This window comes from Coffea arabica, chromosome 5e (genome assembly GCF_036785885.1).
Source record: "Coffea arabica cultivar ET-39 chromosome 5e, Coffea Arabica ET-39 HiFi, whole genome shotgun sequence".
NCBI lineage: Eukaryota > Viridiplantae > Streptophyta > Magnoliopsida > Gentianales > Rubiaceae > Coffea > Coffea arabica.
This window is the reverse complement of record NC_092318.1, coordinates 26629955-26646437: the sequence shown is the minus strand read 5'-3', so window position 1 is coordinate 26646437 and position 16483 is coordinate 26629955.

The window sequence follows — 16483 nt, the reverse complement described above, 5'->3', positions numbered from 1 at the left end:
TATTCCTTTGGAATCAATGCATTTGGACCTGTATAGACTGAATTGGACTGATTACAGTTTTGTGTGATTTGGGAACCTGCAATTACGGTTCTGGGTTGGTTTTCTGCATTTTTGACCTAGTTGTGCTAGGATTTGGACTGAGTGGCCTTCTACATTGTTGTAGCCCTGTCTCTTAGCTTCGCGATGGTGGGTCTTACACCCTCATCCGATGAACGTACCGCATTTTGTGCCATTACCGCATTTGGAAGCCAAAACCTGTTTTTGTTGTTGGGACAAATGAGTTCCATTTCTTGATTTTCTGGTTTACTTATATACTTATATATGCATATGAAACCCTATTGGGGTTGTGTTGGGCTTGGCTTTATGACTCGTTATCGAGTCTTATGGTATTTGTTTACATGTTCTAGGACGTGACGTTAGTGCACGACGTACTAGGGACGACGGTGCATGAAACCTCACTTGCTTAATTGGTGAGTATACTACTCACTTGGATTTATAATGTGGCTTTGCTATATGTGATTGTGATGCCTTGAAGGCTTGTTTGGCTATTGGAAATGATTAGGGTGAGGGTGTACTTGACCGCCCTCATTCCTTTTATTCTTGTGACCGATTGTTTACCGTTTCACTGTATTACTGTACTGCTATATGAATTCTTGGATTTCATTCATGGAAATTGTTTGGGTGTTGGTTGGACGAGTATCCAACGGCCCTACTGTACTGAGCTCGACCCCGTTGGCATTCAATTGAATCGAGCCAGCGAGGGCTTGGTCGTGAACATTGACTAGCCACGGGGACTGAAATGGGAATCTTGTGGTAATGAGACCCTTGGTTCCGGTGTACTCGAGTATCACCTAAAGTTACTGCTTGGAGTGCGGGCCCGGTTGGGGTATGATGGGTGGAAGGAATGGAAGTGAAGTGAAGTCTACGGTTTGGTACTTTTAACATTGACGGAGGGTCAATGAGGTTGGATCAAGAATGTAAGCATGGAAATGCGCTCTTGAGAGCCGTCCGTATCCTTTTACCGACTTGTTTTGCTTCTTATCTGAATTTTGCAATGAACGTTTATGCTTAAGTGATCTTGGTTGATTGTGTGATAGTTGCTCACTGAGCTTTAGCTCACACCATTCCATTTGTTTTCCTTACAGGAAACTAATCACTTTTGGAAGCTTACACTTGTTGGTTGCCAAATTGAGCCATGTATATGTCTATTTTGATAGCTCTTTGCATGAAACCCTAATGTGTATTGGGTTCATCTTTTGAATGGCAAACCGAATATGTGTATCCCTTATGTATAGCTTTTGACATGCCGTTTTGGTTGTAAATGTTGAATTTCTATGTATTAATGTTTGGTGGGATTTCGGATTCTAACACTCCAGGCACTATTCATCGTTTTCATTTTTCTTTTTATTTTTGTTATTTTGGTTCTTGTGGCTTGGCCGAGCGCGCTTTTATTTTCCCGAAACGTTCTAGATCGCGTGTAACTGCCCGTAGTCCTGGCGAGAGCTGGGCAGGCAGTCCGCTAACCCCTTTGGTTCGCCTTAGGGGAAAGTGGGGCTGTCACAGAAGGCAAAGGAGTAAGCCATCAACTTTCTTGATATTTCAAGGTTCGTGTCTAGCAATCCTTTCTTTGTTCTTGATTATGCTAAATTAGTTACTTGTGACGGCTAAAGAGATGGTTTGATGGATTATATCTTCAGTTGTGGTTGACTTGATGAAGTTTTATAATTTTTGGGGATTTTTCTGTTTTAATATGAACATGGTTGTGTGGTTATATATGATGATTGGAAATGATGTTTAAGGACTCTATGAGGTGGAAAAAGTGGTTAATTGCAATCAATTTCTGTTTTGGAAGAAATTTCAGAAAATTAGGTTTTGTGAAGGAACATTCTGCCCGAATTTTTAGCTCCTAGTTAGAGGACGAATTGGCCTTGCCTTAAAACATGAAAGTTGTATAGAATGATATTTTAGAGGTGCCTAAAAAATTTCAGGTCAATCGGAGTAGTTTAGAATGAGAAAAGTCGAAATTACTATTGCTGTTCTGGTTTTACCCGAATGTAAGAATTGCGCCAGTAATTGGTTGTTTTGGCTGGAATTGCTTCCGAAATGGTTGTTGAGGCCTTCTGATGAAATTTTTCCCTGTTTCTTAGATTTCAGCTGGTTTTGGAATTTCTGGATTTGGACTTGGAGAGCCTGAGTTATGATGTTTCCGGTAAAATACGTTCTGTGAATCTGTTTTTGTGATTCTGGTATGGTATCTTGCATTTTTGACCTAGTTACCCTCGAAACTGGGTTGAGTGACCTTCTGAAATGTTGTAGCCCTGTCTTTTAGCTTCGAAACGGTGGGTCTTACACCTTCATCCGACAATCGTACCGCCTTTGGTGCCATTACCGCAAAATGACGTCAAAACTGTTTTTCTGATTTTGAGCTTAACTTTCATTTCTGGACTTTTCCCTAGCTTGACTTGTACTAGTACTACTTGGAGCTTGCTGAATGGCTATTGGATGAACTTGTTGTTGTGTGTGTACCTTTGGGTTGGAATTAGGAAATAATGAAGCCATGATGGCTGGAAAAGTTAACAAATTCAGGGGAAGTGCTGTCCGAACTTTGAAGGAACTTGTTTGCATTGAGTTTGTGATCTAAGACTTGGATTTGAGCAAGACAATGTTATATGCTGGATGATTTCTGAGCCGTGGAGGTGAGTGACCCTAAACTATTTCCAAAGTACTTGTGAAATGTTTCTTGCATTATGTACTCGATTGCATATCATGCGTGCTTGCATGTGAGTTCATGACATGATTTGGCTTCAATGAGTTCTGGGAAAGTCTTGTGCTGGACACCAACGTCTCCACTCTGTTTATGGTTCATGTTCATGTTTATCTGGAGCACAAGAAGGGGCTCCCTCTTAATGTTAATGTTAATGTTAAATGATCTATTTGAGCGTTGGGTTTTCAAGTGCTATGATTTCCCTGGCTCACGAGAGCACTAAACGAACATTTGATCTCTGAATCATGACATCATCGAAATGATCGAAATGCAACATTGTGAAATATATTTGTTTAATGATTTTACTGGTTACTCGCTGAGCTTCTATCTCACCCCAAAAATATTTTATTCCCCTCCACAGGGCTCAAGGCGAAGGAAGGACTTGTAGTACTTGTGCACGTGACTGGATGGCCTATGTTTTGTATAATTTGGATTTGGAAATCATTTTATGTATAGTTGGGAATTATTTCCGCTTTGCTTTTGACATGTAATTATTGGAGAATTTGATGTAATATTTGAGGTTTATTCTTGTAATTTATTTTAGGATTGTAGTGAACGACAGAGTCCCGGCGAGAGCTGAGCAGGCGGCCCGCCGAACCCTCTGGTTCGCCTTAGGGGGGGTGGGGCTGTCACAGTTGGTATCAGAACTTAGGCTTCAGATCTCTGTAGTGTATCCTAGGCTTGAAGTTTAGGATGCCAGACTGTGGGTTTGATTTGACTCTTAGTGTTTACTTGGAATGCTTGAGTGATTCTTGCGGGATGTCTTGACTTGATTGGTACAAGATGAAATGTCGAGAACGACATTCTTTTAAGGAGGGGAGATTGTGACGCCCCGAAAAGAATGAGAGTGAGAACCCGGAAATTTTCTAATTTTCTAGTATTTATTTTATTTAATCGCCCGCCTTTTCTACATTTTCTTTATTAGAAAAATTCCCCAGATAAAGTTTATGAGCAAAGATAGTTTGAAAATGATTTTTCTAGTATCGGTTAGTTTTTGAAAAATTAAAAGCGTATTTTGAACGTGGGATCGGCAAGTGCGGTAAATGCATTATATTTTTGACAACTTGTTGGAATTTTGTATTAAGTGATATTATTTTACAAAGTGTTAAGATATTTGTATTGGAGAGACAAAAAGATAAGTTTTAAACCAAAAGGTGACATGTGTCACCTTCTTATTCAAAGTTGGACTTTGACTAATTTGCATCACCTTTACTAAACCTCAAAAATTGACCAATTTCTCTCCATTTTAAGCTTGTCTTGGCCGAACCTCTTGGAGCAAAAATACAAGAAGAAAGCCTTCAACTCCAACTCCATTTCTTGCTCAATCTTGTGAATCAACCGTTAAACTTTCAAATTCCTCTACAAAAGTCACTTGTTTAGGAAGATTGAAGGTAGTGGTGGAGTGATTAGAGAAGGCAAAGGAGTAAGCCATCAACTTTCTTGATATTTCAAGGTTCATGTCTAGCAATCCTTTCTTTGTTCTTGATTATGCTAAATTAGTGACTTGTGATGGCTAAAGAGATGGTTTGATGGATTATATCTTGAGTTGTGGTTGACTTGATGAAGTTTTACAATTTTTGGGGATTTTTCTGTTTTAATATGAACATGGTTGTGTGGTTATATATGATGATTGGAAATGATGTTTAAGGACTCTATGAGGTGGAAAAAGTGGTTAATTGCAATCAATTTCTGTTTTGGAAGAAATTTCAGAAAATTAGGTTTTGTGAAGGAACATTCTGCCCGAATTTTTAGCTCCTAGTTAAAGGTCGAATTGGCCTTGGATTAAAACATGAAAGTTGTATAGAATGATATTTTAGAGGTGCCTAAAAAATTTCAGGTCAATCGGAGTAGTGTAGAATGAGAAAAGTCGAAATTACTATTGCTGTTCTGGTTTTACCCGAATGTAAGAATTGCGCCAGTAATTGGTTGTTTTGGCTGGAATTGCTTCTGAAATGGTTGTTGAGGCCTTCTGATGAAATTTTTCCCTGTTTCTTATATTTCAGCTGGTTTTGGAATTTCTGGATTTGGACTTGGAGAACCTGAGTTATGATGTTTCCGGTAAAATGCGTTCTGTGAATCTGTTTTTGTGATTCTGGTATGGTATCTTGCATTTTTGACCTAGTTACCCTCGAAACTGGGTTGAGTGACCTTCTGAAATGTTGTAGCCCTGTCTTTTAGCTTCGAAACGGTGGGTCTTACACCTTCATCCGACAATCGTACCGCCTTTGGTGCCATTACCGTAAAATGACATCAAAACTATTTTTCTGGTTTTGAGCTTAACTTTCATTTCTGGACTTTTCCCTAGCTTGACTTGTACTAGTACTACTTGGAGCTTGCTGAATGGCTATTGGATGAACTTTTTGTTGTGTGTGTACCTTTGGGTTGGAATGAGGAAATAATGAAGCCATGATGGCTGGAAAAGTTAACAAATTCAGGGGAAGTGCTGTCCGAACTTTGAAGGAACTTGTTTGCATTGAGTTTGTGATCTAAGACTTGGATTTGAGCAAGACAATGTTATATGCTGGATGATTTCTGAGCCGTGGAGGTGAGTGACCCTAAACTATTTCCAAAGTACTTGTGAAATGTTTCTTGCATTATGTACTCGATTGCATATCATGCGTGCTTGCATGTGAGTTCATGACATGATTTGGCTTCAATGAGTTCTGGGAAAGTCTTGTGCTGGACACCAACGTCTCCACTCTGTTTATGGTTCATGTTCATGTTTATCTGGAGCACAAGAAGGGGCTCCCTCTTAATGTTATTGTTAATGTTAAATGATCTATTTGAGCGTTGGGTGTTCAAGTGCTATGATTTCCCTGGCTCACGAGAGCACTAAACGAACATTTGATCTCTGAATCATGACATCATCGAAATGATCGAAATGCAACATTGTGAAATATATTTGTTTAATGATTTTACTGGTTACTCGCTGAGCTTCTAGCTCACCCCAAAAATATTTTATTCCCCTCCACAGGGCTCAAGGCGAAGGAAGGACTTGTAGTACTTGTGCACGTGACTGGATGGCCTATGTTTTGTATAATTTGGATTTGGAAATCATTTTATGTATAGTTGGGAATTATTTCCGCTTTGCTTTTGACATGTAATTATTGGAGAATTTGATGTAATATTTGAGGTTTATTCTTGTAATTTATTTGAGGATTGTAGTGAACGACTGAGTCCCGGCGAGAGCTGGGCAGGCGGCCCGCCGAACCCTCTGGTTCGCCTTAGGGGGAGGTGGGGCTGTCACAGAATCGAAGTCCACGCCCTTGCTAAACCCTAGAAAACCAAGTTTAAAAAAAAATATAAGTTTTACTATACAACCCTTGGTTTAAATACAGAAAATTATCTGGTATAAAACTAATTTATTTTCTCAGAATAAATCAATAAATCTCTTTGAATTAAAGCTGGTAAAGTAATAGAATATTTCGTATGATTCCTTTAAAGCTACTTTTCTTTCTAGAGGTACAACTAAACCAATTTAATTCAAACAGGTTTTCTTGCCGAACAAGTTTTCCATGCCTTTTATTTGAAATTGTTCAAATCTAGTGTTTTTAACAATTCCCTCTAAAACAACTAGCCAAGGATAATTTTATGAAAAACTTAAAGTTTGGAAGTTTATACAATTATTTCTTAAAAATACTAGAACTAGTTTAAGCAAAGAAAAGAATTAACTAGTTAGTAAGGTTTTAAAAATCCCGACATTTAAATTTTAGTTTTATCATACTATACTCAATTTCTATAACTTGATAATAAGATAAAATATTTCAATAAAGCTTGACCAAAAATACTCGAATTCAAGAGACCAAAACGGACTTCACGACTCCAACTCATTTGCACTTTGAATTCCAAGTCACCAATATAGTAAAATCACAAACCAAACATCAATTTCACTAGGGCTTCATCAATCATTAGCCCTAGGTCTCAACAGATTCAATTCCAAATCACAACCATGGACCTTCCAAATACATTTCAGCCCACCACTTGAACAAATTCACCAAAAATTAAACTCTTACAAAAATTACTCAAATGGCCAAGAGCTTCATCAATCATTAGCTCTTAGCATCAAACAAATATTTCTTACAACAAGTCAACTAGAGCTTTAACTCCAACATAAAAGAAATTCACGGTTAGCTTACTCACAAATTCCCTTAGAAATTCAGATTTTCATTTCTTGTTTCGACAATCAAGAAAAAAAAATTCCAGCAATTGCCATTTCCAAATGTCCATTAAATCTCCATCTTTTATTTGCTTGAAACACCAAACACGTAACACACATTCTGTCTAACATGACTTGGAGCAAAGAATAGAAAATTCCAGCGATTCATTCCACCAAGAAACCACAAAAATCTGTCGTCGATTAGGGTGAAATTTTCCTAACAATTTGGCAGTTTTATAAGTGAAACTTCCTCCACAATTCTTCATCTTTCTCACTCCCAGCTTATCATGCAGATGGTAATTATTATGCTACGGAGTATCTTAATCAACAATATGAATTTTACAGCTTATAACATGATTTTAGAACCCAAAATTCGCAAAAGAACTCTGGAAAATTTCTTTTCTTCTTCACTCGGCTACACTGGAAAAATTCCAGCAGTTTAGTTCAACATTTCCGGCCAAATCTACCAACATTTCAAGAGTTTCACATCTAGATATCTTATAAGACTTAAAATAGACATATTTCGGACGTTTCCAAACATTATTCTCCAAAGAGAATTCCAGGAACAAGCTGAAATTCCGGCTTCACACCCTCGAATATCAAAGAAATTTTCCAGCACTTAATCGGTCATTAATCCGAATTTTCCTCGGCTGAATCATTGTATTAAGTACTCAAAACTAACATGCATGACTAATTAATGGAATTACTATCAGTTCTAGTCCAAAACAGGTTCGGTCATCAGCAACATTCATCCACAAATCTAGAATATGTTCAACTATTTTCGGATGACTTGCATGCAGCAGATTTTTGCTTCATTTTTTTTTTAATCCGAACTGATTAACCTCATGCATAGCATGGTCATCTAGTTTCTAGTTAGCTAAACACCTATCTTAGCTCAAATTAGCACGATCGAACAAATTTGAGCTGCATTATCCAATTAAATCTCTCGGCCAACCCATTTTCTTCACATCAGATTTTCCTATGTTGCAATACAACATCCGGGCGCACAAGCATCACATGCAAGTCCATAGCTGACCTTATTTGTCTATAATCAGCTAATTTCAGTTCAGAAATTACCTCAAATGGAGCTCACTCACGCGACCAGAAAGCTGAAATTTTTTTTTCTCCTCTCGGCTTTGCTCACGCACGCGAGGATGGTTGGTCTGAGTTCAGTGGTTGCAGCTGTGGTGGTTGTGATTGAATTGATCACGGCTGGTTGAGGGTGAAGAATGAAATGGCAGCTCTCGATGGTGATGGAGAAAGTAATGAAGCTCGCACGGTTATCTCTTGCTCTCACCCTCTCTCGGACAGTTCAAGGTTCGCAACTCGCACAGCTCTCTCTCTGGTTTCCTCTTGTTGATGATACCAAGGCAGGGAATGGAGTGAAATGGAATGGTGTTGTGGGGTGTTGGAGTTGCTGAAATGGAGAGATAAATCGCGGATGAAGGAGATGGAGTGTGTGAGTAGAGAATGAAATGCAATCCGGCAGAGATGAAAATGTTTGTGTTTTAGAGTTGGCCAATGAAGCTTTGGTGGTTGCATGGTAAATCCGAGATGGTGGAGGGCCAATTTGGTCTTTTCACATTTCATCCGAATTTCCACTCAAGTCCTCAATCCTAATCTAATTCCAAAATTTACCCCGAATGTAATTTGAATGCCTACTAGTATACTGACCTCGCAAAAATTCAATTTTTGAGACTTTTACATCCTAAGTATACTAAGTGTACTTGTAATGGTTTTGTCTAAAATATATCAACTTCGTCTTGATGCTAAGGTTCCCGTTAACACTTAATCATTATTAACGTTTAAGATTAGCTATCGGAATTCAAAGAATTTATATTAAGACTATAAAATAATCTACCTCAAGAGATGTTAATTTAACTTAACAAAACCAAGTAATTTAATGCTTTAGCACAATTATATTATTTGCAACCTGAAAATTGTTTTCACGTACTTAGTTAAGAACAAGTAGGAATAAAGCTACAATTTATTTAATAATCAAGAATGCCAATGCAATATGCCTAGAAGTATATATGTATGTAGTCATTTTTTTTTTTCGAGATTCTCACAGACTTGGAGTCGTTTAAAAAGAGTTTTCCTACTTTTTCTTTAAAAAATTCATTTTAGGTGATTTGGTACACCTTAACTCAATACCAAGTGGCGACTTCTATTTTTCATTAAAAACCCTTTTTAAACTATTATTTTTGGGTCAAAATCGTCGCACTTTTTTTTAAACCCCATTTTAGACCCATTTTCTTTATTTATTCTTACAAATCAAAAACTCATTTAACTCACATTTTCACTCAAAATTAAATCAAAATTCATTTTTCACTGAATAAACTCGTAATTGATTTTTATTTTTAAAAATGGGGCGCGTTAGCTTGGCGACTCCACTGGGGACTTAGAGGGTCCAAGCATTTGATTTAGTCAATCTTTTTCTTCTTTTAACTTTTTTATATATCACATTTGGAGGTTTAGGATTGCATTTTTTTTCCTTTTTGGGCTCTCTTGCATTTCACACGCGCAATTGTCTCGATATCCGTGTATGTGAATAATGTGTTTATCTCTTTCATTTACTTATGTGTAATCGCGCTTGCATCTTAGGGGAGGGGGGTAGCCACCCTAAAGCTTTCACCCACATTTATGGTATTTAATCCCTCCCTTCAAAAAGGGCATTTCATATGTGCATACGTTTTATTTTTATAACCCCTCATTTCTTTTTACTTTTAGTGGTTGTCACACCACTCCACCCGTTAGGATTAGGATCGACCCACTTGGACATGTGGCTGTGGCACGATGTGCGCGTAGCAATGTCTGAGCGATCACTCGAACCACCGACTCTTAGCTCTTGGGATTGATGACCCTTCGCCTTTGGTCTGAAGGTTTGGGGACCTGAAACTTTATCGAGTCTAGATGCATTAGTGAGCCCAACCTCATGCATCTATGTTAGAAATCGCCTAAGATAGAGTTGACCTTACCTTAATTAAGAACACTAGGCACGAAGGAAGGGATTCCACCCCTCTTTCCTTATTTTTCTTTTTGCTTTTGTATCATCTAATTACTTAACGTGTTATGTGATATTTTTTCAACTAACGTTTTCTTGCATTCACAAACATTAGAAAATAAGAGTTCTGGCATGACACTCTTTTAGAACCCACCTTCTTAGATAGATTTTTGCATGTCTAAATTCCAGTGTATTGCATTCGTAGGTTAATAATTGCACATCATTCACTACAAGAAAATTGGTCTTTTGTGACAATAAAAAGTAGTCACTGAAAGCCAAAAAGTCGTCATTATATGAATATAATGATGACTTTTTCCATTGTCACTTGGTTGTCACAGATTCTATGTCACAAATGAGTCCATGTGACAACCTTTTGAAAGTCATCACAAAATCTTGTTCTTCGATGATGAGGGGAAAGTCGTCACTAACGGATATTATTTTGTGATGACTTTTCGTGTCACTGTTTCACCTATATTTTTGTCATAGATGTAGTAAAAGTCATCACAAATTTGAAGTCTACAGTGACGATCTAAGTTTGTCACTATCAGTCTTATTATTTAGTGACAAAAATAGTAGTCACTTTTGCATGTCAGTGACAACCTCCTATGTTTTGAAGAGTTGAAATTGACCATTATGATTATAGCATTGTCATAGCATTTCCAACAAATTATAGTAGAACATTCTATTTGACAAAAGGCAAAATTAATGTAGAATGAAACTACAAATTCATATATATGGCCATAAGCATCTATAAATTAATCAAAATAGAAGTTAACCAAAAATATTGTGTCCCGAAACCCACATAATCAATTCAAGCACTATTGGCCAATATGTATCCTTCCCAAAAAATAGAGTACTAGATTTCTAAACTAAAACATAGATTGCACCACCAATGTCAGACTTCAACCACATCTCTATCATCATATCCAACAGTCTCCTTGTGATCAATATCAAGCTGGACTGCATTGAGAATAAAATATTATATGCATTAGAATAGACTTTAGTAAAAAAAAATATGCTATTACAACCTTACAAAAGTTATCTAAGTGCAAGAAACAATTAACAAGTTGTGTATTATCCAAGGAGAAGTGATGAGGGAAAGGTACGCACTAACCATAATGGATAACTTATAGTAGTATAAATGTACATATGGTTCATCAGCATTAGTAGCTAAACATTGGTTTTTTTTTCCCAAGCTTGGGGAACTTGAAGTACATAGATAATTGCATCTTCAAAGCTAGAGGCTAAAAATAAAATAGAGTCGCATACATCTACATGAAGTTCTTAGCATCATTTTGTTTTTTTTTTCAGGTTATATATATCTCAGCAAGAAATGACAATATGGGGTAGGCACTTGAAGAAATTGCGGTTATCAGCTAGGTATAAAAAATGGATCAGCACGCTTGACGAAGAAAAGTAACCTAGAAGAATGCATCGACTTGGCTTGGATTCATCAAGCCAAGCCTCCGGCAACCATAATAGAAATTTCTATGAGGAGCTGACGCTGTCATTCAAAACTATGGAAGAGAATCAACTCATTCAGCAGGTAACAATATCCATTAGAACAGGTCATAGTCATACTACACTGCTTTAGACTTCTAAATGCAAAATTTCATGAATTTTGGAACTCTTTCTTGGGTTGACTTGTATGCTGAAGATAACTAGAACATTGATTATATGCCAGATGTAGACCACTTTTGAGCACTGTACATATTTTAAACTCATCCAGTAACCTCAAGTCCAGGTTCAGAAGTTCATCAGACTGCTGCACATACCAGAGTCTACGAGATCCAAAAGGTAAGACTGTTTAAGGAGCACCATAGAATATATTTTAAACAGACTCAATTCCAACTAGTTATGCAGCTGAACATGAGTTACATGGTGGATCAAATAATAATAAATAGTTAAAATAAAAGCAACGTTTCTTGCACTATAGCCTATGAGCATGTCACCATATTCTTCATATCGCTTCATCGAATTAATCATGCACGGCAACTCTGGGAAAGAAAATCTCCCACCAGAAATAGAATACACCACACTGTTAACGAGAGAACAGCCTTAGTTTACCAGCAACCATTCCTTTGTCAAGAAAAAAAATGAAGCTGCAAATTTGGTTCCTAAGGAAAGGATTTATTGAAATGCCAACCTATTGCACAAGCAGATAGACCTGTTGAATTTGTCTATTGTAGTTCATTTCATATCCAATAAGTACCATAATCATTCTACGAAATCTAGTTACACACATTAGTGCTTTTAAGTCCAAGTTACTGTGTCTTTCAAGCACAAAGCATCCAACAGATCAGAGCAAGGGGAGGGAAGTTGCTGACCTTCATAGAGCAGATGTATATTTCAATGTTTGCTTTTTCATGTACATCATAACCAAACCATTTTTATCCAAATTTCTCATTCTCCTCGAAAGAAATTGACAATGAATTGAGTTTCATACCATCTATATGCCATTTTAAATGATTCCCAAGGCATTATATTGTGATATTGGATATCTTCTTTATTAAACTTGTTCAATCACATTATGAGAACATCTAACTTTTTGATTATCAAAGTAATTGACTTCAAGGATAGGAACAGCAAGTACTTTTGTTAGTGGACAAGTTTAGATCATATTGGGTGAGTTGGCATTGCTCCGTAGTTGAAGTGATTTTACTTGAGTTCTGTTTACAAACTCTTTGGTTGTCAAGTGAAGTAAAATCTAGAGACTGATATGCATAAACACACAGAGATGAAAAAAAAATAAAACACAATTAACCATCTGAAATAACATGGCAGATTGATGCTACTTAGATGCTGACAATTGTGGGCATTATAAAAACATGTGCCAACCCAAAAGCTACTTTCCCACCCAAATTAAAAATCGTATAGAAAGCATAAGCGTCAAAAAAGACTGGGTATAGGAGCTTTAATAAAAAGAATAGGAACCTGAGTTTAGAAGCTTTAATAAAAGAATAGGAACCTGAGTTTAGGAGCTTAATGCAGTCTTTATCATATTCATGGGAGGCACATAATTACAACAGCTCAATAAATGGTTCACAAGCTGTCCTGCCAAAGCTTTATAACAGAAAAGCCATCAAGAATTGGAATTAAAGGATAACAGGTATTATAAGATGAATCACGGTTCCCAAAGAAAAGATATGAAGTTGCTCGGGAGTAATAGTAGCAAAGCAATCATATAGATTAAAAGCAACTAAAAGCGTCATAAATTAACAAGTCATTAGCATGAATACAACTTATGTTACCTTTAGATAAGATGAAAGTTTGTAAACTTGCTTTTTGTGCCCTCCTTCCTTTTGCTACCATTTTGCAAGACAAAAAGCTAAGTATATCTTCAGCTAGCCAGTAAGGAATTGAATCTTCAACTCCAGTAAATCTGCAAAAAAGAGATAAAACAGAGTGATTTTCCTGTTATAAAACTGTTAAGAATTTCTTAAATCATCTAGGAAAAAAAATGCAATAATTTACCAACTAGTCCAAGTTTAGGCTTTTTTGGGGAGTAGCAGTCAAAACAGAAGCCATTGCATGTATAATAAGAGGGAATATAACACAGACGCATTAAATACTTGAACTCTTGTAAAAAAGTAAACCAAGATTGCAAAGAGCTGTAGTAAGCAGTAAGGATAAAACTATAGTTTACTAAATAAAAAACCCGAACTAGATTTCTTTTTTCATATTATAAAAAGTTGACCAGATTTCTTTTAAGCTTTTCACCTAGGTGTGGTTCTGTTTATACAGTTAAAGATACTGCAACAGTTTTTTGCAACTAAGTAGAAGCTAATTCGAGAAATGAAGAATCTGAGATAGATTATCCAATTGACTACAATAATTAGCAGATTATAGCCACAAATCATGACCAAAAATGATACAACTGATTGACAGATTGAAGGCACCATATTTGCAACAAGAAATCAGAAGCATTGGCCAGCAGAGACAAAGGGAATGAAAAAGACTGCCATGATGAAACTAAACAAGAAAAGATTATCCCAAGAAAAGGCAGTAATTAGGAGCCATCAAAGTTTCCATCTGAGCAAACATTTAAGAGACATAATAGAAAATGTCAATAACTAGATAATTTGGAGCAAGATGATAAATACATTTTCAAGAGGTGGAAGTTCAGAGCAAGATGATTGCTGGTACTTACGACATCCAGCTTTCGCATCTCACAGCAATCGTTTTGTTTAGATTGTTGTTATTATTATTATGGAATGGTTATGCCTCTTATAGGCTTCTTTCATAGACTTGGTCCATAGCTTAGTTGAGAGACCATAATTTATGTTAAACGGAATTGCACGTATGTGTATGATATAGTGCTTGTTAAGTTATTATCCATAAATAAATTTCTTGCCTTGATTGACTCAATCTGAGAAAGCAACAGATATGACCAAAAACAATATGCCAAAAAGATCTTTCATGCCCAACTTGGCCCTTGAATATATAAGGTACCTTTTTACGGAGGTTACAAGGACAAATGCCAGTTTTTAAACCAAATCAAGATTCATAGCATTCTAGCCAAAAATCACTAACAAAGAATCAATTTATGAAAATCCAACAAATCTATAAGAATAGAACATAAGGGATTCAAAACTTGTTGATGCTTAAATTAGAAACTAACAAGATTGAACCTAAAATCTAAATCTGACGAAACAGAGAAGGTGCAACTAGCCATAGCCACAAAAATATATACCATGCATTGCAAAATCGGACACATAATATTGAAATTACCTCAAACTATACCTTCAATCTCTAACTTCTCATTTTTCCCAAGCTTCAAGCTTTAAACTCCAGCTTTCACCGAAATTTTCAAGCCCTAATTTCTGATTTCTTGCCACCAAGCCAGAACTACAGCCGAATTAGGGATGTTGGTGGTGCGAGCCCAATAAAGTTGCCCAAATTGATGACAATGTCAATCTTCAGTTCATGATGGATTTGGTAGGGTGAGCTTGATACAGAGGAGTTCATTTTCGATTAAGTGAGGAGGACAAAGAGAAAGGGAGAAAGTGTCTGAAATTTTGGCTAAGTGTTTTGGACATAAAGTGCGTACTAGTGAAGCAAACGATGTCGTTTCCTAAAAAATTCCTTTAGTCCGCCATGCCTCTTGAATTTTTTAGTTTGCCGCTCTTAGTTCTGTACATATAAATAACATGCCTTCTTCCTATGTAAATGCAAGAAAATCACACTTTCTTTGTCCTTACTCCTACCTTTCTCTTTTTTCTTTTTCTCATCTTTATGTAATTAAGTTTTTCTATTATTTTTTTTACTCTCAAGTTGTATTAAAATAATAGAATATGGAAATTTAGTGCATTTGGGCAAAAATTTTTTAGCATTTTTAACTAATATAGGACTTTTCTAATTTATTATACAATAAAACAGTTTAAAAACTAAAAATGTTGTTAGAAATATGTTTATGATTTGAAAAAATAAACATTCTTTTATCAAAATCTTTTTGGTACTCATTTTATGGTGTTATCAATTATATATTGTAACGGCCCCACCTCCCCCTGAGGCGAACCAGAGGGTTCGGCGGGCCGCCTGCCCGGCTCTCGCCAGGACTCAGTCGTTCACTAAAGTCCTCAAACGAATTACAAGAATAAACCTCAAATATACATCACATGGTCCACAAATATACATCCAAGTCTCCAATAATTACATGTCACAATTGCAGCGGAAACAATTCCCAACTATACATATCAAAAGCGAAGCGTCCACGCTTCCGCAGCGCCACTCTGATCCTTGATCACAATTAGTATACAGGAGGAAGTCCAAAACTAGACTATTACACATCCAATCAATTCTAAACGTTCAATACAATCCCAATATGAATGATTACACAAAAGGAAATCCAAGTTCAATCCATACATGAGATAATCCATGAATAAACACTACAAGCCCTTCCTTCGCCTTGAGCCCTGTGGAGGGGAATAAAACATTTTTGGGGTGAGCTAGAAGCTCAGCGAGTAACCAATAAAATCAATTATCAAATCTGTTTAACAATGGTACATTTCAATGATGTCGTAAATCAAATGATAAGTCTAGAAACAATTACAACGTTTACAAAACATTAAATATGGAGTATCAATAATTCAAGAAACATTTACAATGGAAAGCGATAGTAACATTCATGAAAAGGATACGTTCGTTCTCCTGTCATTTCATTGCATTTTTGGTTTCATTCGTGCATTCATTCACCCCGTCCCTACCTTTTGGCCAGGCTCCACCAACCTACAAGGTAATACTCGAGTATACCGAAACGTTCACCCAAGTTCCTAGTCGCCCGACCGAGTCCGCTTCTGGCTCGAGACGACCGGTAACAAGGGGCAATGGCCAGTTCAGCCCAAAAGGCTTACATTCATGCGCAAGTAGCATTTAATCATTAATCATTGAAAATTTCGTATTTATTTAGGTCGAGTGCGATAAAGTACACACTCGCCTAGAAAACTCGTTTTAACAATCATTGAAAGCAAAATCAATAATAACAAGACACTGATATGCAAGCACGCATGATATGTAAGAAAACAGTTCCAAAATTAAATTTGGAAACAGTTCAAAAGTA